This window comes from Podarcis cretensis (assembly GCF_951804945.1).
Source record: "Podarcis cretensis genome assembly, chromosome: 12".
NCBI classification, from domain to species: Eukaryota; Metazoa; Chordata; class Lepidosauria; order Squamata; family Lacertidae; genus Podarcis; species Podarcis cretensis.
In genome coordinates this window covers 20,536,864-20,564,129 of record NC_137181.1, presented here as the reverse complement: position 1 = coordinate 20,564,129, position 27,266 = coordinate 20,536,864, and the positions used below count along the sequence as shown (strand labels likewise).

At 43.0% G+C, this 27,266-nt stretch overlaps 1 protein-coding gene across 3 annotated transcripts in view; it reads left to right on the top strand.

Moving 5' to 3' along the window:
• The first annotated feature begins 675 nt into the window (after positions 1–675).
• The window catches only part of JCAD (junctional cadherin 5 associated), a 71,670-nt gene continuing 45,079 nt past the window's right edge, over positions 676–27,266 (top strand). Inside the window, exons 1-3 of one of the 3 annotated variants that reach the window (XM_079996391.1) lie at positions 676–743; positions 1,252–1,389; positions 10,763–10,917. The gene's annotated coding sequence lies outside the window, so the exon portion shown is untranslated. Of the gene's footprint in view, positions 744–935; positions 1,132–1,251; positions 1,390–10,762; positions 10,918–14,377; positions 14,502–27,266 lie in introns of those variants that run through there. The other 2 variants (XM_079996390.1, XM_079996392.1) reach the window with 2 other exon arrangements.

Here is a 27,266-nt window from a genome sequence, read left to right as displayed (position 1 = left end):
ATATGTTTATTCATCACAGAGCACCCTCTCTCACTAAATTAGGTCCAGCTATTTGCCTGGGATGATTTACACAGAGACAATGCATTCAGATTATCTTCTGTTTCTACTGGAGGAGCTAATTCGGAGCCTGCTGCTGCCTAGAATTTATCTTCAATAAACAATGAATTCTCCGTCTGGGAAGAAGACACTAAAATCATCACCTATTTGTAAAGGGTAATTACCATTTCTTCTAAGCAGACACTAATGTTTATTGTTAGTATCAACAATCTACATGCAAGAGTCTAGATTTCAAAGAAAGCAGATGGTAAAAGGGACTCTTCAGAAAACTAGAGTGAAATAGAGTTCATATGTGTTTGCAAGACTTATCTGTTGCCTTTCTGAAGACAGCATGATTATATAAAGCTTGGCTACACAGAAAAGGAGAAGCCAATCAGAGGAAAATAAAAGCGGAGAAAGGGATCTTGTCTGGTTTAATCATGTTGTAAAGAGACCCACCCACTGTAGTGTTTGCAAGTTTATAAATCATCCACAGACTGAATTAGAAGGAACAAACTTTACAGAGTAGTGCCCTGCTACCAAAAGCACATACTAACCCATATAATATTGGACTACAGCTCCCATCATCCCCAGCTGGCATGGTCATTAGCCAGAGATGATGAGAGCTGTAATCCAACAACATCTGGAGGGCACCAAGTTGATTATCCCTGGCCCAGCCCTCGTGAAAAGGAAGAGAGCAGGAATCTGTAGGCTGAGCTGTATTTAAAGGGACATCCTGTTTTCCATCATGAGAGAATGGTGGCCATTTTGGTTGCCGTGATCCCAAGCAAATTCACCAAGCAACCCCCGAAAAGCCCTTTTTCTGGCTGCAATCTCAGGGCTTTTTTGGGTGGGGGAACCGTGATACAAAATTGCGCAAGATCACAGCAAACAAAATGGCCACTGTGCTTTCGCAATAAAAAAATGAGAAGGCAGCGTTTGGGAAGACGGCCCCCCAGATTTTGGCTTCAAAGCATTGGAAAGTATGCAGTGGGCAGGGGAAGAATGTCTGCCTCAAGAAATGTCTGTTTTAGAGATCTAGATGGGGACCTAACAAAAGCACTGGCTCATGTTCTTCAAGATCTTTGTTCCGAGGTAAGGGGTGCTCAATTTGTATTTGTAAACACACCCACACAAACACCCACACAGACTCCTTTTTAGAAAGATGCTTTTGTGGCACAGTTTGACCAAATGCTGCCTAACTTTCCTCCTCAGTTTGCTGAGCTGTCGAGGCACAAAAGGGAAAGATGGTCATTGAAATATTACTGTCACGCTGCACAAGAAAACAGGAAGATAAATCACCTTCTGTGTCCTGGTTGCCCAGGGCAACTCCTAATGGATGGGCCTACTCAGGTAAAATCTTACTGCCTTGTCTTTTTAAAAAAAATATCCAAACAAACTTAAGATGTACTGCCAGATGAAGGGGCTAAACACATGTAGCGCTTCACTCAAAAATGTGTACGTCTCGCTCTCTTGCATTTTCATCATTCAGAAATGCAAAAAGGCCCCAGGAAGGCCACCAGAATCCCTTCTGTCTCTCTCACTCCCTCAAGCCGAGAACGAGGCGAGGGCTCATTAAATGCTGCTGTCAGTAGGCCTGGATCCCGTCCCCACACAGCGCCAAGTGATTTTAACCAGGTACACAGAATTAAGAAGAGTTCAGAAGTTCAGGGAGCTGGGACCTGGCAAATCACCGCCAGGTACAGAGCAAAGCGGCATCCATTTTGGGGATGTTGTTTGTTTGAGGTTATTGGAGGGAGCAATTCATCAAGAGAAGAACTGATTTGCGTGACCTGTTTTTGAGTTTTGACCCTCTCAAGTTTTTTGTGCGGTGAAGAAGTTGGGATTGGAAAGCTCTGTATGGTGGCATCACAAGCTACCACATCCTAGAAAGGAGAACACTGTGTGAAAATGGTAGGGTGAATCACATCCCGTGGCATTCAGGCACGTTGGTGACACCCACACACCATGGCTTCCCCTAAATAATCCTGGGAACTGTACTTTACACCCCACAGAGCTACAATTCCCAGCGCCCTTAACACCTACAGTTTCCGGGCTTCTTTGGGGGGAAGCCATAGGCATGGGGCGGATGTGATCTAGGAATTGTTCACTGTGCTTGTTCGGCGCTGCGAGGAAGACACAGTCTGCACATCCTCAAATTACTTCACTCTTTATCACCTCGGAGGCCTAATACTGAAAACATTTTCTAGTACTAAGCACTGATGATTCCTTACTCAAATGCATCTCCAATAACAAATGGAGAGTAAAATTCCTTTCAAAACAAAAGTAAGCATTTTGCTATTGCCCTACCTCACAAAATATAGAGAACCTTGTAAACGAAAAAGAGGGGGCAATCAAGCAGGTTTCAACATTATTGACTGCATTTTTATACCACCTTCCAATAATCTCAGTGTACATATCCCCCCTATTATCCTCACATCACTCCTGCGAGGTAGCCACTAGATTGAGGTCACCTGTGAGTTTTGTGACTGCCGTCCTTCCCCCACTGCAGCCACTGTAACACACCACCATGAAAACATTGGTGCTTATATGCTGCACAAGTTTCTTCAACCTCTAGAAGACTGTACTTTGAAGAATCTTTTCTGCTTGGTACCTTATGCTCTCAAACGGCAACATCATAATGAGGCACCATTTCATATACAACGAACATACCTTTCCCTTATAAAATCATGCATGCATCAGTGATGTTATATATTACTCCCTCACAAAAACAAACCTGAGCATCTGGCTTAAGCTTGCAAACCCAGGAAATTTGATGGCTGAAATTACAGCTGTGGGCCTTCTCTTGGTGCAGTTAAATAGACCACTGTATCATAATGTTGAGGATATTAGAGATGTATATTATTTCTTCTAACATTCCACAAGATTTTTGGAGAGTGGAAACAGGGCAGTGTTGTTTTATAGTACCACAACTATATTTCTTTGGGGCCTGTGGTAACTTTGATGGACTCAAACATGCTCTGCATTTCTCTGTAGTTACCATTCTTGCCAACTATGCAGCATTTTACAGAGTTCTCCTTGAAATTCAGCATGTTCCCCACTTAGGTTGAAATGCCATGCAAAAACATAGGCTGCGATCCTAACCCCACTTGCTTGGGGGTAAGTCCCACTGAATTCAATAGGGTTTACTTCCCAGTAGGACTGTTAGGATTTCTGTTAGTCAATCTGTTAAGTTGTGGGTTGACATAGCAGACGACACAGCGATTTCTCCAAAGCAGCTCTTTATTTTGTAAGCTGGAACAGAACTGACTAGCAAACAGCTCAGCCGGCCTGCTTTTATAGGCAGCAGGCTGTCAACATTGTAGCAACAACAACCCAGAGTTTCCCGCCTAAAATAACTGACGTGGACCTGAGTGAAAACTATCTACAGACCTGAGTGAAAACTATCTACAGTATCCCCCTGCTGGCCCATGGTGAAACTTCACTACATAACACAATCGGTGCAAGTCAAGTTATGCTTCTTGTAGTTTAGTCTCTTTCTCTTGTTATGCTGAACTGACACTGAGGTCTATGTGAGTTTTGCGCTATTTAATTCTTTGCTGTTAAATAGCTGTAGCTCATTTTACCCTTGATGAGAAGAGTCCTGGTTTCACTCTGCTTTGCTTCTTTACTGTTCTGAATTGTGTGCTATACTGTACAACCTGTGTGTACGCCTTGCGATTTGTTTCCTTATCTGTAACCTGGCAATGTGAAAATACATAGTGGGCAGTTATCATAATAGGCAAAATGAAGGCTTGTGTTTTCTGGGAGAGGGATAATATCTATTTCCATTTGGCTTTTTAACAGTGAGGTCTCGTGCAAGGGTGATAAAGAAGTATTGAACAAGACCCCTGTATTATTATTTTTATCAGTCCAATGTATGTGTGCTGCAGTTAATGTATTCCAGGTAATCCCCACATTTTTCATATGGACAATATCTCCTGTGTTCTGGGTATTACTTTGGCATACAACTGGCATTATGTTTGGTATTGGGGGCAGCTGGAAACAAAATGGGTAAGTTGTGTTTCGGTGATAATCAAAGGAAACAGAAGTAGGGAAGTGTTGAAAGAGACCACCTATGAAATGCACATGACAAAATGCCCGCTTACAAATGTGCTAATGAACTTCCAAACCAACAATGACTGTGGATGTTTAATACCTTATCTTTACTTACTGGATTTTCCGTGGTAAGTAATTACCACGGAACGCCTTGGCTGCCAAACATTTCTAAATGCCAAAAACCTGGAAGTGAATGCTTCCGTTTTCGAATGCGCCTCGGAGGTCAAACGTCTTCTGAGGTGTGTTTCTCAAATTTCCCCATTGAACTTGCTGGCAGCCCTTTGATCCTCGCTTTTCAAACGTTTCGGGATTCAAATAGACTTCCAGAACGGATTACGTTCGAAAACTGAGGTTCTAAATTAAATATATATATATAAAGTAAAATCTGGTATTTTGATGACAATGGCATCATGTGGATGCTACAAAAGAAAGTTATGGACCTGAGCAACATCCATTCCAAAATACACTCATGTTTGGAAGCTCCTTTATCTGTGGCAGGTATAAATATTCTGAGCAAAGAAATAATCTTTTCATGAATTAATCCTGGGATGGACAAGGCATGAACTCTAGCAAGCTCTTCTATACTAATAAACTTGTTAGTTCTGCAGTGACTAAAAATGTGGCGGCTTTCCCATGGAGAATAACAAAGTATGCTGGCTTGCAAAGTATGGTATGTTTTCACTTTGCGTCTTTGGTGGAATTAGGTTATGGTTCACAGAGTTCCATAAATATTCTCATTTAGTTATGCATGGAATAATTTATATATTTTATGTAGTTCCATTTCTAGCCTGCCCCATCCCTAGGACTTCGAGTGGGTCATAGTTTTAAAATAATAGCACCAGATAAAAATCAGACCCCCTTCTGAAACACCAAACAGAATTTTTGCTAACAGCTTAACCCTGCTCACCAAAAGCCAAATGAAAAGGTTTACGTTGCTTCTGAAAAAAGGTTGAGGTTTACCTTTGGCTGGGTACTCCTCCAAATGTTACGCATTTCCTACAAAGCAGCTTTTATATGTAGTAAAGTAGATGAAATATATGTGATGAAATATATAGATGAAATATATTCCTATATGGTTTTCCCCATTTCATACGGGGAAGTGCTTTCAGGTCTGGAAATGCACAGCATTTGAAGCAGCCCAGAGTCTTCTAAGGAAGAGAGTTCTCCTGGGGCAGTGTTTGAAGTGTTTCCCTACAACTGTATGAAAATGGCAAGTTGTCACTAGTCTCTGGCTAACAGAAATGAAACAGAGGTCTCTTCCACATATTGAGGGAAGTGCCCGCCCCCTCAGTGGAAGCACAATTGACTTTTGTGCTTTTGTTACAATGTGTGAAGTGGAAACTTGTGCATCTCCCACACAGGAAGCACACAAAAAAAGAAGCACGGCACTTCTAGATAACCTGTTTATTGAGAATTCATCCTGATTTGTTTGCAGGGAGACCAGATGACACTGGCTTTTCGATGAACATTTATTCTGACGATGATACATCCCACACTTTCCTGTCACATTTCTCATTGCAAACAGTTCTATTTTGGAGTAAGTGGGTTTGTTGTGCAAGAGGACAAAATTGCGCAACTTAAATTTGCCAGTATGTGATTGAATCACCCCCCCCCAATAGTGACAGTTTGGAAGCACTGCAAGAGTGATTCTTATGATCTGTTTTGTTGCATGTAGTACAAAAGAGTCCCCAGAAATAAGCCTAGCTAGTATCACCTGGTGAAATGAGACCTGCCAAAAAGAAACAGATCCCACTGTCTTTCTCCTTTGGAGAGAAGATTCATTTATTTCATTTCTTAATGTATATTTTTGTATAGGTACATAGGTAAAGGTACCCCTGACTATTAGGTCCAGTCGCGAACGACTAAGCTGCTTCTGGCGAACCAGAGCAGCGCACGGAAATCCGTTTACCTTCCCGCCGGAGCGGTACCTATTTATTTACTTGCACTTTGACATGCTTTTGAACTGCTAGATAGGCAGGAGCTGGGACCGAACAACGGGAGTTCACCCCATTGTGGGATTTGAACCGCGGACCTTCTGATCAGCCAGCCCTAGGCTCTGTGGTTTAGACCACAGCACCACCTGTGTCCCTTATAGGAGCATAGCAGAAGTCAATTAATTCAATAATTTCTTGCCATGTTTCTAAATGTGGAAATATTTTGTGGTGATGGGATGTTTTTGCTCTCCTCTTTTTTATATTGCTAAATAAACAATCCCTTTTGATGCTCATTTCTCTGTGAAGATGTTTGATCCTTATCACTCCACTCCCTTATCACTCCGCTTTCATTACATAATTCCAGTGTTCATTCCTGACAGATATTCAGCATAGGTATCCCAGAATCAAGAATTCTAGAGCGCGCGAAAACACAAACCATTTCTACAGTACATCAAAATAAAAGCAGTTTATTTACTGATTTCATTTATTAAAAAGTGTCTGTACTTTTTAATGAGCAAAACATCAGCTTTGAAAGGAGTGTTTTGGTTGGTTGGTTGGTTGGTTTTGTATTTCTGAGTCAAATACATATTTAAAGCAAATTCGCCTGCTTACATAGAAAACTGCAACCTACTTCTGAGCAGTTTTGTGATATCCCCCACAATTTCCTTGTGATGAATTTTAAACACCGTATGGTTAGGACCAACATTCTTTTCTAAAAGTCTCACTTAAAACAAAAATATTTTCCTTCTGCAGAAAGTAGATACTTAATAGTGTACTTATCAAAATAGATTGATACCTGAGCCTTCAGCTCTTAATTAAGCAAAACACATGGGGTGGTTTCTTTTTCTGAAATTCTGAGTTGGGAAGAACAGAAGGCAGACTGTTTTTGTTTGGTATTCATTTCTCATCATGCTTTTTCAGTTCCTAGTTAAATATTGGAAGCTATATTATATCTCATGGGAAGGGACTATTGCAGTGCCAGCGTTTTGCCTTAGAGAAGCAGGATGAATCTATTTCTGGAAAGCGGGAGAAGCTTACATTAGAAGTTTAGAAGAGTGGGCCACGATCCACAGATACCAGTATGCTCATGCAACTTCCCCAGTTCCCTGGCACCAGAACCCCCAGGGACGTACCACAGCCACACAGTACTAACACTCAGGTAGCTTCATTCTGTCAAATGCCAAACACACAGAGACCCACAATGTCACCCCTAAGGCTGCCTAACTGGTCAGGGGAGTTACAAGACCACAAACCAATGACTTTCCGTTCCTCTAATGACTCCACAACATACACCAACTGCAACCACTGCCGAGACATAAATGGGAAGCCATTGTCCAGGGGCTGTGTGCATGTGTGAAAGAAGGAGGCATAATAGAATTTGTTTGTTTCTTTCTTATGCTTTAAACTTGCTTTTAAGTTTTTGTGGTTTTACTGTCTGGTTTTATGTTTTCCTATTGTGCGCTGTGGGTTAAAGCCTCAGCGCCTAGGACTTGCCGATCGAAAGGTCGGCGGTTCGAATCCCTGCGGCGGGGTGCGCTCCCGCTGCTCGGTCCCAGCGCCTGCCAACCTAGCAGTTCGAAAGCACCTCCAGGTGCAAGTAGATAAATAGGGACCGCTTACCAGCGGGAAGGTAAACGGCGTTTCCGTGTGCGGCTCTGGCTCGCCAGAGCAGCGATGTCACGCTGGCCACGTGACCCGGAAGTGTCTCCGGACAGCGCTGGCCCCTGGCCTCTTGAGTGAGATGGGCGCACAACCCCAGAGTCTGTCAAGACTGGCCCGTATGGGCAGGGGTACCTTTACCTTTACCTTTATTGTTGTAAACCGTTGTGAAACGTTTATGATACAGTGGTGTATAAATTTTTTTTATGAATAGATGAATATAAATAATTTGAGGAACCTTACCTTTTATGCTGAACCAGGTAAAAAATCAGCATGGGGATTGTGGAAAGCACCAATGGTGAACTTCAGGTGCAGGGTCAAATGCAGCCCTCCAGGCCTCTCTACTTGGCCTGTAGGAGCCAGCCACACACACACACACACACACACACACACACACACACACACACACAGGCTTTCAGGGCCTCATTTGGTAATTTGGGATATGTGTGGCTGACTTGCATCCCTCCCCATATCTGTTTCCACTAAGGTCAATGAAACAGACACATGCCATGACATCTGCTCCAATCCAATTTGTTGGTGGCCAGGAAATTCTTAATAAAAGGCAACACAACATCACATATTTTACACGACATGCTGGGGAGATAACATGGAGGTGCAGGCTGGTCACCTCCTCACGTGCCCCTTTTCTATTTCACCAGGCCTATGCAGGGATTAAGAATTCACCCTCTTAATTGTACTGATGCACATTTTAAACCTTTTTGCATTAAAATTGTTTTAGCCTTTTATGCTTTTATTGCATGGTTTTGGTTTTTGAAAAAGAATCATTTAATGTTGTAAACCACTTTGATATATTTTTATCATTTAGTGGTATAAAAATACTTTTATAAATAAATAATGATAAATAACTTCTATGTAGGTCCTAAGTCTTCAAGAGTTATAGCAACCGGCCAGGTTGTATCTAACCTCCAGTTCATTATCCATGAAGGCAGTGCCTGCTAGTTCAGCAAAGAAAGAACTTTATTTTTGAAAGTTCTGATGTCATTAGTGCTATTTAAAGAGGCAAATGGTGGCTAGATGATAGTGTCTGGGTTACCCCAGTTTCTTGGTTTATTTAAAATGCTGATGTATCAAATAATCTACTGGGACAAAAGCAGGAAGGAAGGAAGGAAGCATAAAAATAAGCTGCCACTAATGGAGGCGAATGAAACTCTTTGAGATAATGACTGCCCCTAAGCAAATTATTCAGTGGCTTAATACATTATCTGCAAAACTGAGATATTGACATGGATATGATGTTGACAAATTCATTGGTGTCCGTGAAACTTCAAACCTTTTGAGCAGAAGGCTCTGGAAAATAACATGGCTGGAATTGTACCTTTAAAGCCCTATACGGCCTAGGACCCTCGTACCTACGGGACCGCCTCTCCTGGTATGCCCCACAGAGAAACCTACGGTCTGCAAATAATAACATCCTCAAGGTCCCAGGCCTCAGAGAGGTTAGGCTGTCCTCAACTAGAGCCAGGGCCTTCTCGGCTGCGGCTCCAATCTGGTGGAACACTCTGTCACAAGAGACTAGGGCCCTGCGGGACCTGACATCTTTCCGCAGGGCCTGCAAGACAGAGTTGTTCCACCAGGCCTTTGGTCAGGGCGCAGCCTGACTCCCTCCTCTGGTAACCTGCACAGAATCTTGCTTAATCTGTTGCCATTAATTTGATTTTAATTAATTTTTATAATGAAATATTTTGAATGTGTGATTATTTGATTGTTTGATTATTTGATTATTGTTAGCCGCCCTGAGCCCGGCTTCAGCTGGGGAGGGCGGGATATAAATAAAATTTATTATTATTATTATTATTATTATTACTAATGAACACATAACTCTAGTGCTGAATGATATCTGCTGTGGAATTTGAAGAATCAGAACTTCCAGCTTAACATGATTTTGGAGAAAAATGTAAAAAGTGTGGGTGGTTTCCCCGTTAAATATTTGGAAGCAGGGCTTTCTGTAACAAGGAAATGCTCCCCACCCAGTGTGACTTTTCTCCCATTCTCTTCATCCTTCGATCTGTTTAACTGCCTCCCCTACTCCTGGTCAGCCTCCTCCTTTGAAGAGGGCTGGATAATGCTTTCAATATGCCATTATCTGTAGCCAAGGTTTGCTGATCATGGTTTGTTGTAGCGAAAGAAACCATGATCCTTTGTTCAGATGTAACACTCAGCCTGAGGTCATTGTTTGTTTCCTCCCAGTGCAAATATGATCGTGGTAGAATGTTATCTCTCGTTTATCACAGGGATGGGGTATCTCAGGCCCAGGAACCCACTGTGGCCCTCCAGGTCTCTCCATCTGATCCTTGGAGCTCTCCAAAGGCCACACCCCCTATTCTCAGGCCACACCCCTCACTGGCCCTGCTTTACATCCTGCCTGGCTGGAATGTGTCCTTGACCTCTGATAATGCCTCTCGCTTGCCTAGATGGAGGTTAGAGAGATGCTTGAGTGTGTGTAGAAAACAGCCTATAGCGCAAGGGTAAATTTTACATTAGTTGCTCTGCTTACTTTTGTCCCTGACTCCACCCACTACTGGTCTGTGGCCTCTGGAAGGTTCCTCCCCTCTGGTTTACCATGGTGTCCAATTGAGGCCTTTATCTATCTATGCCTGCCAAATATAATATTCTTATTCTTAATTAAAACTGACGTTGTGCTGCAAATCAGTGGGTGTGCCTGGTCTTTGATTGCTTGGAAAACAAGACTTATCCCATCTCTGCTAGCATCCCACATTGCTGTGAAAAAATATGTCAGAATGTGGGTGTGAGACACCTACCATCTTGTTCTGGTGATAAATCTTGCTATCCCATAAACTAGAGAAATTCTATATTTGGTTTCAAGTTCCATTCTGTTCCTCATTCCAGGCGAGGGAACTAAAGTCAACGGAAGGCATGTCTAGAAAAACTCCATGCCATTTTCTCTCCCCCTAGCTGGTATTTCCTATCTGACACCTGAGTTTTCACCTACCCATTTTGAAAACATGTCTAATTCCATGCTGAAAAATCATTGTGAAAAGCTGAAACACAAATATATATGAAAGATTAATATGTCCAAGTTTCTTTTTGCGCAGGTGCCTCTATGGGCCTACCCTGGTTGGAAAAGCGTTCAAATTTATCTGAGTGAGGGCCAAGCCAGAAGAGGCACTAGAGATCCACGATTGCACCTTCTGACCTTTCATTTAAGAACATTAGAAGAGCCTGCTAGATCCACCCAAAAGCCCATCTGGTCAGAAAGCATTTTGTTATAGTCTGATGTTCAGTACAGTTTTTATACGCTCCATATGTTGGGTTTATTTTATCAAGTTTACTAATCACATTCTTATTATTTATGACTACCTAATTTGTTATACTAAATTCTTCTTAGCAGATACTTGTTAACATGCATAGGATTTCAGGTTTTATGCCAACTTGTTTCATAATTGCCTTGCGTGTTGGGGTAGAATTCCCGTTTGCTCAAGTAAGTCCCAAAACAGGATAGGAGCACAATAGCACTCTGCCTTCCTGGGATTCCCAGCAAATAATAATAATAATAATAATAATAATAATAATGATGATGATGCAGTGGTACCTCGGGTTAAGAACTTAATTTGTTCTGGAGGTCCGTTCTTAACCTGAAACTGTTCTTAACCTGAGGTACTATTTCTGGGTTAGCAGAGTCTGTAACTTGAAGCGTCTGTAACCTGAGGTACCACTGTAATGGCATTCAGGAGCATACAGCCTCCAATGGTGAAGATAAAGCATAGCCATCCTGGCTTGTATTCATAGATAGCCTAATCCTGCAGGAGCCAGGGACGTGTGTCTGTTTCTGTAATGCTTTCCTCCTTTAGCCATTTCCTTAATCTACACTCCCTTGCTCCCCGCTGCTACTTGCCTTAACTTGGACAACAGACAAGTATCATTATACCTAATGGAATAAAGCAGCTTCAGAGGGCTGTTTAGTATTGGAAAGCAATATAGGGGTTAAGGGCTAACTCCCTGTTCCCTTACACTGTGACCCTGATCCAACTAAGATGCTGCTTTCAAATGAGAAAGGGAAAGGCAGGGGACCCCGTTAAACATCTCCCTGCTGGAGTTTCCCCTTTGCCCTATAAGAAACTGAGCAACAAATTCCTCTGGCCACTAGGTGGAGTAAAAGGGCAGCTGAGGCTTTGCGCTGAAATTTCTTTAACAGTTTTGCGATGATAATTAAATAGATTTGAGCCCTTCACTTAATTGGAGCATGCTCTTTGGAATCTCAAAGGAGCTCTATGTGTGTTAGGCTTAAATACTAGCAAAGGACTGGCTCTTCTCCACCATGTCGTTTTCACAAGAGGAAAGGGTATTAGTCTTGACATGCTGGCCTGATTCCAGGGTAGGTAATTGCAGCCTATTCAGCCTTTTTAAATCCCCCTTGTGGTTTCAGTGGGATTTGCTGTCCTTTCCTTCTTACACTGGTAGCAGAGCATTCTGGCATCTGTGCTCTGCCTGTGACTAAAGAGATGCTTGCATTTTAGGGGTGGGCAAAACAATGCCCCACCATGAGCAGTTTTTCATAGGACTTGCTTATTTATTTATAGATCTGGATTTTGCTCTCAATGGAACTAAGCCCAAGTGTTTTTGTTTCAAAGGACGGATTAAAGTTGATCCTCGCTTTCGTTGTGTGTGTTCCCCACACTGCTCCCTCAAATTCATGTATGTGTGTGTGTGTGTTCATTTGTTTATTTTTTAAAGCATTCATCTTAGGAAGACAGGGTGCTATTAATGGCTATGGTTTTTAACAATTGCTTCTGAGGTGTGTACATGGCTGTATTGCCATGAAATAGCGTGACATCAGGCATGTATTATCTTAAGCCTGGGATCTAATCCAGATGTTCCAAACTAGTTTTGCAGGAACAATTTCATCCTTGCAATTAATTAGGTCTGTAATTATTTCTGGTACACATGTCTGTGTTAAGATATGTTAGCTGCTTCCTTCCTCTTGCAAGTCAGAGATCTTGCCTACATTCTAGCATCCAAATGCAGACGCCTAATAGGTGCATTTGTAGCAATGTGCCCTTTTAGGGCCTGTCCACACAACCGCTTGGCCCAAAGTGTTGAGATCAAGCCCTTTGCCCTCGTCACATTGTGCCTATGGGAGCAATGACACTCTTGAGTTTCCCCCCTATCACCCACCTGCCTGCAATTCAGCCTTGACAATTATGGACAAATCTCCCAAAATATGAGCAAGCCACAAAGGAAATATTCAATTGGTGACACACAAAACACCCTGTTGTGCATTTCTGCACGGTCAAGGGATCTCCCCAGCCAAAGGAATGCACATCAAAGAAAACAGCCATTTGCAGCCATTTCTGCAGCTCTGGGTTCCTATGCACATCAATCAGCTATTTCCAGGTCTGTGCTCTATGGAGCAGTTGCAGCAACAGAGGACCATCCCCCCTCCACCCGTTTATGTATTTTCCCCTGGCAGGTTGTATGCATGTAGCCAGAGGCTGTGCCTGCATGGAAGCTTCCTCCACTCATCCCTTTTCAATCCCCTCCTGGTTCAGGGAGACAGCGGTGTAGGAGAGGGTGGGGAAGCACCAGCCGCTTCACTTGCCTAACCTGCCTTTTCCACCTCTTCTTCTGACCCACCCTGTGCTCCAGCCTCTAGCTCTGAAGCTTCCCCAGCCTCCAACTTTTCTCTTCTGGCTGGTACAGTCCCCCCCCCCCGCATTACTGCTCCCCTCTCCCAAGTCAGACTCCTGCCCCTCTTTCCCCAGTGCACACTTGTCAGCATCCTGCCAGTCCCTGACATGCGCTGAGTTGAGAGGGCAAGAACACGTGGACATGCCCCAAGTGTAAGGATAAGTGAATCTATCCATTTTAGTTTCTTTCTATTTCTCATTTTCCCAGTCTTCAGCTCAGTTCTCCATATTTCTGTATCCATTCATAAATATATATATTTTAGTCGTTATGAAACTTCACCAGCATTTTAGCGCAGATTTCTCCTAATATATATCTTTGGGTGGAATTTTGCTTAATGTGCATATTTTGCAAAGCATTTTTCCAATATAATGCATTTCTGTTTGTTCTTTTTCACTAACGTGTACATTTTTATACATAATTAACTGTAGCATATGCACTGTTATAAGCATTATTTAGCTAGAGAACTGCATTGCAAACTTCGGAGAAGCGTGAATTTCACAAGGTAGCTGCATTTCTGTCAGTATATTGTTTCAGAAAGTGTGAATTTAAGTGTGGACTGCATCAAATTTCTCCCCTAGTCCCACACAAATGGATGATATGGTTGCTGAAACCCACTTTAGCAGGTGTTGGGCGTGCTTCTTGGTCAGGTATGCTCAGGTATCGAGACAGAGGTTGACCCGCACTGAGCACATCTGCTCAGCCTCCCTCATGTCAGTCTCTGGCATGAAATTCCACACATGCCTTTTATTTAGGAAAGAACACAAGCGTGTGTTATCTTACTCCTCTGGAATTTTACAGTTCCTTAGCATGTTAGTTTAGCCATAATTGGCTTGCAGGGTCTCTTGAAATGTATCTCTCGACACAAAGTTCTCCTTTCCATCAAGCTTGAGGGCTGGTTCATTTCTCCAGCATTGAATGCTGAGCATTAGATTGCAAACGTACCTAATCCATCTCTCCTCCCCTATGACTAGAAATCCTGTGGTTAAAATAACACAGCCTCTATTCAGAGCACAAACTTAGAGTCGCTAGCCAAAGTGGGATTGAAAGAACTCTCAGCAGGCGGGTCTGTGTTAGGGTGGCTTTTTAAAAATCCTGCTTCTTCCGATCCATGAGAGGAAAGCAAGGTGTCTCCTCTTTGCATTCAAGGTAATGATTTTCTGGGCTGTGTGTGTGTGAGAGAGAGTTTTGCCGTCTACGTGTGTGTGAATGTGGCCACAAAACTGCTGTTGCTATTATGAGAAGCATTTAGTGGCAAAGGCTTTGAACTGTTCACAGCTGGTCTTGTGGCTATTTCTGTACATGCAACCTGAGTGAAATTATCCCAGTGCCCTGAGCAGATAGCAACAAACCAGCACTCCTGTGTCACATGGAGAGGAGGGCAATGTGTTTAGAAAACTGTTTGTGGGTCTTGGGACCTCGATGGCACAACTGGATGTTGCTGCTGTGGAGCTGATCTGATGTAGTAACGCTCCACTCCTGGCTGGTTTTGTCTGGTTGAATATTCAGCACAGCCTCTCTCCAGGTCTCTCGGTGTAATCCCTATGCCAAAGGCTAAAGCTGTGCCTGACTTGGATCGCACTAGCTGTGTTTACAGTGTATGTCTTAATGCTGTTATAGTAACCACAAGACTGCCCTGTGTTCCAGAGTATTTCTTTAATGCAGCCTTGCCAGATAATTAAGCACCTCTCTGTCTGCTGGGTTCCTTTCAAAGGCACAGTGAGGGTTTGCTTCTGGTGAAAACCTCTTTTATGCCGAAATGCAAATAACAAAGCAGCTCTGCAAAATGCTGAATTAAGGGAACTCTCCCTATAGTACTCTGTTATGTAAACAGTACCTGCTCCTTCCTCCTCTCTGTGCTGTGCAGATAATCAGAAGGGAATCTCAAACCACATTCTGGTTCAGGATTGGCAATCAGTGATCACCATTAAAAACAACAACAACCAAAACTGGAAGAAAGGGAATTGCTTTGTAGGCTCCCTCATAGGTGCCATATGCTTAGACACCTGCATGTGGGCTAATGATGATGATGATGATAATAATAATAATAATAATAATAATAATAATAATAATAATAATAATAATTTATTTATACCCCGCCCATCTGGCTGGGTTTCCCCAGCCACTCTGGGTGGCTTCCAACAGTACATTAAAATACAATAGTCTCATTTATACAAATGCACTGTCTCATTTATACAAATGAGACTGGCCCAAGGCCATGACTGTTTGGAGAATTAAACCCTAGTCTCCCAGGTCCTGGTCCAGTACTCTAACCACTACACCACATCGAGTCTTTCTTAGTATGTTTGGAGATGCAATGCAGGCAATGCACATATGTGATGCACATCATTTTCCTGCATGCTGAAAAAGATCATGTGTTTGCACATGTTGGCCCTCGGGATTATAGCCAGGCCCTTCCTGGGCCAAACTCCTCCATGGTTTGCTGCAGACACTCATTGAGTGCTTCTGCCTGGCTGGAATGTGTCCTTGAACTGTGATGCCTCTGGCTTGGAGATACGTGTATGTATATATGTGTGTAAATCTCTAAAGCTTGCACTGCTAGAATATAGCCTACTGTACAATGCACATTCATTGTTCCGCCCACTTTTGCCTCTTGCCCTCCCCACCATTGGCATGTGGCTCCTGGCTGGTTGACCACAAGGGAATGTGGCCCATTAGATTGAAAAAGGTTCCCTACCTCTGTAGTACAAACATATATCTCCCTCCCTTTAAAATACACACTTGTATGTATTTAGAAATGTTAGGTGCCTGTCTTCAATGTCACTGGTTTTATGAGACTTGTGGTTGATGAAGGATGCAAGGCTCCTGTTTGCCTGAGAATGGGTAGCATGGCTGTGAAGCAAGTCAGTAGTTCTGGCAGAGGTATGCGCATCTTCAGTGGTGGTTGGTGCTCATTGAGGCTAGTGGAGCAGAAGGCAGAGAGCCAACAGCAATAGTTGGAGCCAGAGTCAGTGGCAGAGGCAACTACCGGTAATTCTAGTTTGGTCCCCACGTAAAGAGTCTAAAAAGGAGGAAGAATCTGACAGCCACGGCCACCCCCTGGACTAGATTTAAGTAAGACGGCAGGCAGGTGTGGGCTGGCTGACAGCCAGAGGTGGATTTAGGGGAGTGCAACTGGTTTGATCACACTCAGTGCAGAGCATTTCAGGAGAGCTGAAAATAATGCCAATATATTTAACATCTGGCAACCAATGCACCCCTTTGGCTTCAGATAGTATATGGGTAGAAGTTTCTAAAAAGCCCAGGACACAAAATCGGCTATGTTGGCTCTGTAGCAGAAGTAATGTATTTAGCATTAACTCTGGAATATGTATACTTGATTCTAATCGTAGAGCATAGGAGGCTTAGTTTGGTCAGAATTGAGCACACACTTCCATCAACAAGTACAGTGGTACCTCAGGTTAAGTACTTAATTCGTTCTGGAGGTCCGTTCTTAACCTGAAACTGTTCTTAACCTAAAGCACCACTTTAGCTAATGGGGCTTCCTGCTGCCGCCGCGCCACTGGAGCACGATTTCTGTTCTCATCCTGAAGCAGAGTTCTTAACCCGAGGTACTATTTCTGGGTTAGCGGAGTCTGTAACCTGAAGTGTATGTAGGCTGAAGTGTATGTAACCCGAGGTACCACTGTATACCCTTCCTTACAATGATGCAAGCCGCCATCATTGCAGTGCTTCACAGGTGCCGTCACATACCCATATAAAGGAGGCTGAGGTGGCCAAGTGGCAGGGCAGCACATTCCGTTTTGCCCCAGGTGGCAAAATGGGACGTGCCACCCCTGCTTCATGATGATGGTACTTCTTTTGTTGCACTGAGAGAGATGCTGCCCTAGGGTTTCCCACTTTTGTGGCATGTAAGTCAGGGTTGCTCTGAATACAGACGGCCACTTTGTAATCACACTCTATTTTTGGTAAGAGCTGCATGAAAGATGCAAAGCTGATGTGTTCAGAACAAAGAAATGTGGTTGCGTTTCAATATAGAAAGTCCAGCTGATGTCATTTTAACTCCACACAATAGTGCCAAGAATTTTCTAAGTTCCATATCAAGACTTAGTTTAAAACACACACACACTGAAAGCGTTTGCTCATGTGGAAAAATGAACTTTTGTGGAAAATATTTATGGGAAGCTGCCAGAGAAGTATGTTAGCCCTTTTAAAATGGACTTGAATTACATATATAGAAAAACAAGGCACTTACATGATCTTGCTTTCCAGATTGTTTGCAAAACCTTGGTTTTTCAAGTATCTTACAGCCTTAATTAGCATTTCTTTTTTTAAAAAATGAAAGTGGCACATGTTGTGTGCATTCATTTTTCTGGAACTGTGGAGTCATTCTTCATAACTGGGTCCTCCTTTAGAAAATGGAGCTTCCTGGGTTTAGACCAGAGGAAGCGCGTTACTTCCGGGTTTTGCCACTTGCGCATGCACAGATGGTCAAAATGACATCACACGCATGCATGGAAGTGGCAAAACGCAACCCGCGCAGATGCGCTGTTGCATCTTACGTTCTCTTCAGGATGCGAACGGGGTTCCGGAATGGATCCCGTTCGCATACCGAGGTACCACTGTATGTAGAAGCATTTCTGCCTCCCATGGTTGATTAAAATGTTTTCTGCTCTGCAGGGCTGATGTGTACTGCAAACAAACTGAAAGAACTCTCTCAGGTCCTCTGAGATGATGATGAAAGGGCTAGAAGCACCTGTGTCAGGTCTCTTGTCCAGAATACACACAGAGTGAGTCCTATGCAGAAATAGAATCAGCATGGCTGGGTATTTGCCAAGTGCCTTTACCCCAGCCAGGCAGCCACTGACATGAGTCTTCTGCACCTGCTCTTTCACATCACCACTGCAACCTCCTTGTTCACGCATCTCTTGCTCTGCCCCAAACTATGGAGTATTAGCCAAAAAAGGACCAGGAGATGTCACTGACAGCTCCTTCATTGGCTCCCCATGTAGCAGGCAAATGGGTGCTACAAGGATGCAGAAAAGGGGCAGGACAGCAGGTAATGGTGGTAGTGAAGAGAAAGGCTTATGGTGTGAGGGGGAACCTTGGGGTCTACGATTCCATGATTCTATGATTCTAGTATTAAAATGCCATTTTCTGATGCAGCTTTTTAATGTACTTTCCTCTAAAGGCTTTCCTCCATTGAGGAAAGAGTTAATTGAAATTGGCAGTTAGATCCAAGCCAACTGGAATCAGTGGGACACCCATCAGGTTCAATATAAATACCTTGACAGTCAGGGAGTTACAGGCTGGGCAGTTAGACACATTTTCCCTCCGTTTAATTTCTGATGGAGAAAGGGTTCTTCACCGGAATCGACAATACAGGCACATTAGCCTCATAGGGATGCTTATAGCCACTGGCCTAGTCATCCCTCATGTTCAGCCAAGCATCTTGTGATTATGTCAGTGCCGATTATTCCAGCTTTTCGTTTCTGCACTTGCAGCGTCTACTGGAAGATCTGTGAGCTCAGAATAATCTAGCTAAACAAAGGGGATGTCCTGAGCAAAGAGCTTCAGGCTTTATACAGCTGTGGCTGTGCATTCTCCACTGGACATGTGCAAAAGAAGCTGGTGAGAATACTCAGGATTCATTTGCACTTGTGATTCACTTATACTCAGGATTCATTCAATACTAGGGCGTGACGAGGCACCAAAAGTCTAAAATTGGGACCCCAGTATGCCCGGCACTGGTTTTCTACTCTCTATACTGCCAGGCTGCTGGCTGGGAAAGGAAATTGCAGCTGGTTAAAGATAGAACAACCATTGAGATGTTTTCATCGGAAGCAATATCTTCATAATCACCATCAACAGTAATAATAATAATAATAATAATAATAATAATAATACGGATCAGAATCCTCCTGGCTATCAAGTGGTCTTGAGAGGGACTCTCCTGTCATTTCTCACTACAGATATTCCAGATTGGCTGAACACTCTGTCTGGGAACTTCCTCATTCAGGGGAATTGCCAAGCCAAGGGAGGGAAATCTTGTTCATCCACATCCCCTTCGAGGCAAACACCCACCAGCCACATGCAGACCCTCCAAATGTTTTTCCAGGGACAGTCCCAGATTTACAGAAGCCGTCGTGGTTTCTGATTTGATCCCTGAATGCCCTGCTTTTCCTTAGGGCATCCATATTTTCATTGGAGAAATGTTGGAGGGCATGGAGGCAAGGAGATAAGTAACTATACAACCTTTAAAAGACATCTAAAAGCAGTCCTGTAGAGAGAAGTTTTTTTAATGTTTAATTATGTGTTTATATATGCTGGAAGCCAACCAGAGTGGCTGGGGCAACCCAGTCAGATGGGCTGGGTATAAATAATAACATGATGATGATGATGATGGAATAGGATGTCCCCATTTTCATCAGATAAATGTTGGAGGGTATGAACATGCCAGGAGTGAGTGTGACCAGAAGCAAAAGTGGGTGGAGCAACTAATTTTACCTTAGTAGACTGCTTTCTCTGCACTCTCACCTGTCTCCTAGACAAGCAAGAGACATTTTATCAGAGTTCAAGGACACATTCCCAACAGGGAAAAGCACTCAAGGAGGGTCTAAAGGAGGGCTGGTAAGGGGCTGTGCCTGAGGAGAGTCCCAAGGTCCAAGCAAAGAGGTATGGAGGACCCCATTTGGTCCCAGGACCAGAGGTTCCCCACCCTTGCACCCTTGTTTCCACATTACCTGCCTGCTTCCTCACCTGCTCTAGGTTTATTATCAGCACTCGGACCTCAGTACCTGACAGAGAATATTTTGTCAGAGATTTGAGATGCCTAATTCTTAATGACTTTCACCAGGCCAAAGCCTCTAGATTATGATGCTGAGCAAGTCCCACTAAAATGAGATTCTGTGCAGCTTGTTTTTCATTTCATTTCGTTTTTTTTAAAAAAGCTGTTGAAATCGTCAAGCTGTATCTTCTCGAATCCTTTGAAATTTACGCTTGTAATAATGAATTACTCACTAAAAGAGTGATTGCGTCCTGCAAAAATGAAAACTTGGTTAATAAGTGTGTGTGTGTGTGTGTGTGTGAGAGAGAGAGAGAGAGAGAGAGAGAGAGAGAGAGAGAGAGAGAGGGATGCAAGATTCTCCTCCCCCACAAGGAGCAAAGAATTAGTCAGGATAACATCTACCCACAAAACTGCTGTTACTTTAGCTGCATAACTTAACACAGAACTAACTTTGGAAAGTTACTTAAATGAATATTTGGAACCCCTGAAAATAAAGCATGTTGCTATGCAGAGTGATAACAAGTTGAAGAGGATTGTGGGTTTTATTTAATGGCTTTTTGAAAGGGCACCAGTTATTTGGTCAGATGCCAAAGACACAATTTGTTAAAAGTTACTTAGAGGGACAAAGCACTTTTCATCGTTAAAAATGCTTTCAAAACAAGGGCTAATCTGGTGTGTGTGTGTGTGTGTGTGTGTGTGTGTGTGTGTGTTACCAAAATAGCACCCACAGATGCAAATACACCTGCATAGGCCCTCCATAGTGACCAAAGGGCCCTCCCGCTGCTGATAATAAGCTCTAGAGAAGCACTCTGTTGCAGCCAACAGAAGATATTGAGGAAGTATTTATCCAGTTTGCAAAAGTGTTCACCCCGGGCTAACAGGCATTACTTTTACTGAGATTAAATAAAACTTACTCCCATATCTGTATACCTGGACAATGGACTGTACTGATAACTGGTAACAAGATTGTTTGCTCCCAAGACAACAGAGATGTGTGATTACTCTGCGTCGCTTTCTGAGTTCACTATTTCAATAGTTGCCTAGTGGGTCAACGTGGCATTGCCAATTCACATATATACCCACCTATACAGAGATGGAAACACCTGTATCTGCATATGCCTTTGAATCTACCTACTGTCTAGTAGCTTGAACCCTGCAATTTCTCTTCTCACCTCCACTCCTCAACTGAGCCACCTCACCAGAACTTATTTTCCAAGGAGCAGTCTGCCATGTGCTCTGCTTACATTTATCAGTTTGGGCTTTAAATAATCTGGGGTCAACTGACCTTTCTCAGACCCAAATGACCCCAATCAGTTAACCAGCACCAAAGCAAAAAAAAAACAACAAAAAACCACAAAACCCTGAGGTTAATTTCCACCATATGAAAGTTGGCTGGAGAGGGGTGTAGCAGATGGACCTATTGACCCTTTGCAGATTAATTTACCTGCTGCTGCAGGATCACCCACACATTATGAATATTTATATTTTCCCCCACCCATTTGTTACCCTATCTCTCCCAAAAAAAGCTCCGTTCAGCTCACCATAGCTGACATCCTAAAAACATGCATACTAAGCTGTCAAAAACTCATAAGAGCAACAAGCAGTCAAAACAGAAACAGATTGCAAAGAAAGAATTAGTCATATGTGAGAATCATATTTAACCTACAGCCTTCAGCAGACTGTGGCATTAAAAATGAAGCAAATTTAAAATGAGCACAATTGAAACTACATTCCATCCATCTCAATCCAGTATTTTTGCTTGGAATCAAATCTTCTTTCTAGTTGCAGACAATGATTCTCGTTCCCACTACCCTTTCTTAGGAAATGGGCCCCCTGTGCTCATTTAGAAGTGCAGTTAAGAGAGTGATAAAACAAGGAGGTCTGGACTGTGGATGAACTGTTGATTGGCCTGCACAGCAGGACCTTAGTTCTGTCACTGCGTGGCATCATTTGTCCATGGAGGAAGATTAGTCAAAGGTTGCAAAGAGCAAAAGGAATCCTACACGGAGCTTCCTTATCCTTCTTGCTTTGATAGGCCTGCGTGCTTTGTGCAAGGATTCCCTGGGGGAAGAATTCCCGCCTTAGCTGGCTTCTTATATCAGCACATTTTGGTCCGTAGTATCACTTTCTGTGTTATTTCTGTTGAACAATCTTTGATACCTCCAACAATTATTTTGTTTTGTTCACCTTCAAAGTTCACTTCCCTGGAAAGAAGGGAATCACATTACAGCAAGGAAAGCTAAAGTAAACTTAACTGAGCTTTTCCAACTGCTGCTCATTTTGAAACTGAATTGGAGGTGGCAAAATAAAGGGAAGACCACCAAGACTCTTGTATTCTGTATAGACTTCTTCACTGTATTTTGATAATCCAAAGCAGTGAATAGGAAACAAAAACAAATCAATGTTTGTAACGATGCAAAACAAATGTCCCCCAAAAATGTGGCCAATGAAACTGTGGTCTTCATGCCATGCACTCACATGCTTGCTTGTTCACACTTAGCCATGGTTTGGCTTAGCAATGTGTGCAAATTGGGCCAATGACTCTCTGCTGTCAGGTGCATAATTGTCCATGAGTCCCAAGTTTCCAACACATGATGGATTGGATGTTACTTTGCTCATGCATTGACAACTCCTGTGAATGAAAATATGCACTTGAGATAATGTGTAATCCAAATTTGAAGCTTAAGCAAGCAGGTCAGACCAAAGGCAATGAAAACCCTTTGGACAGAGGGCCAAAGTAAATGGTTGGAGATTCATGGTCAGCCCCCCAACCTCTTTTTTTTTTTTTAAGGAATTTTCATAAAGAGGCAAATAGCAGGTGAAGGTTAGGACTTGGGGGAGGGGCTGTTCATAGTTTTTGAACATCCTGTCTAATGTGACTCTGACAGGTATGAACTAAATGGGTCAAGGGGACACATTTGTAAAACCTTTGAAGGCATTGGGCATATTCTGCAGAGCAAACCTGGAGTTGCCATTGAACGTACACTTAACAAGGAGCTGCAGCCAACTGGAGAGCCCCGATATATTTTTGTCATACTAGGTGTATACATCTATACATACAATGTACACACATTGTGTGCGTACTCAATACATCTTATGCATATGCTTTACATTTAAAGTGTGAAGTGGTCTTTATCAATAGGCTTCAAATACCTTAAGCATTTTCTTCAAAGTCTAGAATAATTTAGGATTATCTCACTTGTATGCGTGGTATTGGTTGTGTCCACACTGGGCATTTACTGTGAAATTGGTGTGCTTTATTCATCCATTTTTATGGGGCATCTGCACAATGTCCTGAACAAAACATTACCCTTTCATGTTTTCTCTGTTCACTTGCTGTTTCATTCTAGAGCTAAGAAAAGCTTACTTTTTCCTTTTTTAATGATGTGGAATAGTAGTGCAATTTCCCCAGGCCTATTGCCCTGCTTTTCTACCCAGGATAGATTGCTCTTGCCATTTGCTTCTCTGTGGTCTGCCTCTTCTCTCTAGGAAACTTCCTTTTCCACATGCACTGCCATTATACCTGTTCTCTCTTCCCCATTCCCAAAATTCAGCTTTGGTGGAGGGCAGGGGGAATCATGATTGGAAGTGCATGAAAGGAAGTTCACCCACACTTAATGGCCACAATGAAAATTGTCTCCTTCCAATAGTTTGGGCTTGGGGAAACGGGACTGCTCATTTGTCTACAGAATGCTAGAAGGCTGCTATTCTACTTCCAGCTTAAAGCAGAACATCAATGATTGGGTGCTGCTAAATCTCCCATATACAGTTGCTCTGCCCACACACTATGTAAGGAAGATTTGCAGAGTTCAGTGACTGTTCAGCACCAGATGTGTATTATCTCATCACATACATATGCTGTAAAGGGGGGGAAAATGTTTGAGCCAGAATATTCCTTTTCAACTGAAGAGGCATGACTGGTACCACCAGTTTGTGCTGACATGAGTAATAACCTACCCAACCATCTCGCATATCAAGCTGTGGGAGGGAATGAGAAGAACAAACGCTCCAGGTAGAAACCTAGCTAGAGCCCACTCATCTGGCATGCCACTTATGTAATGGATCCCTATGCAGATGCACCAGCTCCTGTGAGTCTGCTTAAATTCCTACTGATATGTGGATCATATGCTTTATTGTTGCAAAGGGGTGTAACTGTGTGTTCCTCCCTTCGTCAGCTGCCGGCCCACCCTGGTCAGGGATATGGCAGGAGGGACTGGTGAATCTTCCATTCCACCTGTATGCTGACATAAAGTGGGGAAGTCCTGCCTCTTCCATGTTGGCATAATCTGAAAAGGTCAGCTGGAGGTGGAAGGAAGTGAGCAACAGTCAACCAAACCCTCTAGCCAGTGCATAACCACGGAGAAGGCTTACTAGAAGGAGACAAGAGAAGGGATTGCAACTTAGTGCCATGTTATCTCCTTGCCCTTTCTCTCACCAGTTCCTTGGGCCTCCAGAAGTCTTTTCTAGAGGCTTTTGCTAGCCGGCTGCTGTCATTACATAGGACTTGGGCTCTCCTGGAGCAGATGGACATCTCTGAAATGCAACTCTAATCCTTCTGTGTCTAAGTCAGGGGAGGGAGGATGATTTAAAGGCCAAAGAAGTGCACTGGTGTGGGGTGCTTGGGGAAGCACTGTGACTCTATGGTAGAGCCCATGCTCTACATGCAAAGGAGCCCAGGTTAAATCCTCAACATCTCTAAGTAGGGCTGGGAACAACTCCTGCCTGAATCCCTGGAGGCCACTGCAAAGGCTTTGCGGTTAGAAAAAGTAAAAGTAGGAGGGGGGGGGAATCAAATAAAAATAGTGGAAGTATACAAAAAAGAACATTATTTTCCATCTTCTTGTAGGTTTCATTTCATTTCGAAAAACACAATTTTATTTGATAGTTTGTTATTGTTTATATTTTGAATTAGATCTATATATGGGGGCACCTAAATCTTTGAAGTGCATAGGGCCTCTAAAGGTCTTAATCGGACCCTGCCTATGTGATCTGACTTACTAAACCCTAACGCTTCAAAAGGTTGCTCATTATTTTTTTGTCATATTTTGGTTGTTCCATTTTGGAAAGTTTGCAAACTAAAAGTGGCAGTTTAACTCTCATAATGCATGTTAACCTACCTCTTCCTCTGGTTAACTTATTTGAGTGAGTTTGTATCTGATAACAGTTTCTTTATTTGGCATACAGGGGTCTGGCAAATAGCACCTCAGGAGGTGACATTATCATCCCAGCTGTGAAATAACAGGCAGCACCCTTCCTTATCCCTGTTTTACTACACCACTGGTCCACAAGCACTTATTCCACAATAAATATATTATTATTCCTTCATGCAGAGTTTCACAGATGTCCTTTATCTCAAGATATGCCTTCAATTGGACTGTTCTAGTCTCTCATTATGCAACAGTCCATTTTCAAGAGGTTAATTGCTACGTTTTTCTTATTTTATTTTCATTTTGCCAGCAGCACATTCCTTAGTGCCTTTCCTTATTAACCTTCAAGATTAAGCTGTAGGTGATTATGTGCTTTCCATGTGGAAATGCTGTTCTCTTTTGGCTAAAAGACTGGTTCAAATGGCTTGTAAATGCCACCTCAGTGTGAGCTTGGCTAATAAACAGTTGCAACTGTATAAAGGATAGATAGGGTTTTACAAAATACAGACCTAGCTGAATGTCTGGAGATCATTACTGAGCAAGAAGAGGCCCGTTGGCCCTTCTTTCTTAGAAAGTGTGACATGTAAGCCTTCCTGAGCCGCTTGGAGAAAGAGTGGGATATAAATGAAAAAAAATAAAACAAACCTCATTGATGGGTAGAATTTTCCAAACTTACCACTCACTCAGCAGAATCCCATTGTGTCCTAAACTAGATACTGTATGGTGTTGTGTAGATGCAGTTAATGTGCAGTTTGTTTTAGAAAACATGAATAGCAGCTGTGGGGTCACAGGGGGCTGATAGGGAAAGTTTACCCCTCTTTCCCCCTCTGCCTTGGTCATGATGTAAACCAGGGGTCAGCAAGGTTTACCTTGCCTGGACTGGTTCACTCCAGCGGAGATCCCTCTGTGGGCCGGATTGCGTGTGTGTGTGTTTGTGTGTGTGTGTGAGCGCACGCACGATTTCTGGTGCCACGGAAGCGAGTCGCTGTGCTGTGCTGGTTTAGTGGAGCGTGTGGGGACTTGCTGAGCGGGTGTCTTGGTTTGGGGGCGGCTCATGGGCTGGTTAAACGATCCCCATGGGCCACTTGTGGCCCATGGGCCTTAGGTTGCTGACCCCTGATGTAAACTGTAGTAAAAATAGTTATATCCAGCTAGATGATGACATCAGAAAGGGGAGGCTTTGTTTTGGAGTTACATTAGTTGGAATACAGATCTTGAACAAGGTCTCTTAATATTGGGGGGGGGGGGAAGTCTCCCTGAAGCTGCTCTTTCCGTTGGCAGGGAAGCCTGCAGTTTGGTTCCAGTAATGGAGTTGGATGAAACAAATGCATTTCAAAGGAAACAAATGCATTTTAAGTTCACATGTTCAGATGCAAGTCATTAACTGATGTGCAGTCTTGGGTGAACCAACCGTTGGAGGCAGTAAGTCCTATTCTGTGTCCAAATTCTCTATCTGTGCAGCACAGCATCATATTCATCCTTCTCACCATGCTGTAGTAAACCTTCCATCATAAGCTGCATTGATTTACAGAGATGATCTTGAAAAAAAGATGAGCCTATTGGAAAAGTTGAGATAATCTGAAAGTATCCAGACTTCAGGGAACAGAGTAATAGTAATAACAAAGAGGGGAAAAACTCCTCTTACCTAGCAGCTCTGACTTAGTACTATTCCAATTAGATGCTGTGTAGTGCGTTCTAGAGACCATTGGAAGGTGAAATCCCTGCAGGGAAGGATTTGTGAGATTCTGCAGGAAATTGGTATTACATGTAATTGTTTCCTGCTGAGAAAGATCTAAGAGAAAGTTGAAGAAAAGCTGCTAGGCTTTTCAGCAATCACCTCTTGAATATAGATTGAAAATGAGTTTCACTCCCTGCGTACCTACCATAGGGGCCCCAAAGTATATTTTGCTAGAATAATGCCTCATTACGTAATACGGGTGAACTGCAAAATAGTTTACCCTGTAAGTCAGAAGTCTACTGCATCTCCAATAAGCAAGATGTTGGTTAACATTAGCTACA